Genomic DNA, 1,362 nt, shown 5'->3' on the forward strand with positions numbered 1-1,362 from the left:
AACGAAGTTACGGAAAGTTAATTAACAAACGGAGACGTAACAATAGTTTATAAAATTGTCTTCACAATGTCGATGGGTTCTCATCTGTAATTCTAAGGTTTGTTGATTTTAGTGTAAAGCTACACAATAGGATATATGCGTTCTGTCCATCGTGGAGAATCGAACCCTGCATTTTAACATTGTAACTCCGTAGACTTACTACTGACTCAATGGGGAGGGGGACCACTTTATACACCTGGGGGCGTTGACATGGCGATAATATCCCTATAATCGCTAAGGTATACTAACCGTTTTCCATTCCAATTCTATAATACTACTGTATAAAATATATGTGCGCACTGTGTATAAGTTAGATGTAAGCTAAGTTACTTTGGTCAATATTACATCATAATGCATCATACCAGCCTATTTAACTTCGGACGAGCTTAAAATATATAAGAGTTAGGTTTAGAAACTAGACGTTGAAGTTACTGTCATGCCAAGTACAGAAATTACTTCTCATCTAAAGGACGCCAACCCCAACCGCTCCGTACACTCACTTGTCACTAAGTTTGTTTGACTAGTTGAAACATGTTAGAAAAACAAGTTCACGAAAAGTATGGTTTTGTTGGTGTCTACTTTTTGAATGATCACATGACACTTCCACGCAGCTGCCTAGCAAGTTTTGCACGTGCGGACCCACCAAAAGGTAAAACAATCATTCTCCCGAGCAGGGTTTTTTTTATATAATAGAATGCAGATGCCCTTCCCCTCTCCTTCCCTTCGTCTCGATTCGAACACTCCATCACAGTCACAAATCTCACCCCAGTTACTATAGCAACAGCACATGTAAACTCAGCGCATATATATATTATCTGTTACCACAATGAAATTTATAGATATGGTATTATCGCTTAAATACATTGGCTAAAAATAAAATTAACAATACTAACGACAAATATATTTATGTATTGTTGTAGCGTTGTTCCTTCGATGGCGGGTTATTTTAATTTATCTGGTGAAAATAATTCAACGTGCAGCTCAACTGATAAAAACAAAATATTTTATTTCCTCCTTTTATGTTTCTACAAACTTGGACACGTGTACACTGCCATAACTTATTGTAGGCCTACGTTACAAAGGACGTTCAAACTGTGCTACGTTTACGTATACAAAATCAACTTACTTGAACAAAGTAATTTAATAAGCGCGATAGCAAACACAGGTTCAAATACTTTACGAAAACACACTGATTAACTCGACTCTCTGTCTTTAAATAATTCTACAATCTTCACAACTATCTCGTATTTATAATATAGGTTCAAATGTGCGAGAAAAGTTGACGTTAACTTATAATTTTCTAGGCGTTTTACGCCCTCTAAC

Source organism: Limulus polyphemus, unplaced genomic scaffold (assembly GCF_000517525.1).
Source record: "Limulus polyphemus unplaced genomic scaffold, Limulus_polyphemus-2.1.2 Scaffold2332, whole genome shotgun sequence".
Taxonomy (NCBI): domain Eukaryota; kingdom Metazoa; phylum Arthropoda; class Merostomata; order Xiphosura; family Limulidae; genus Limulus; species Limulus polyphemus.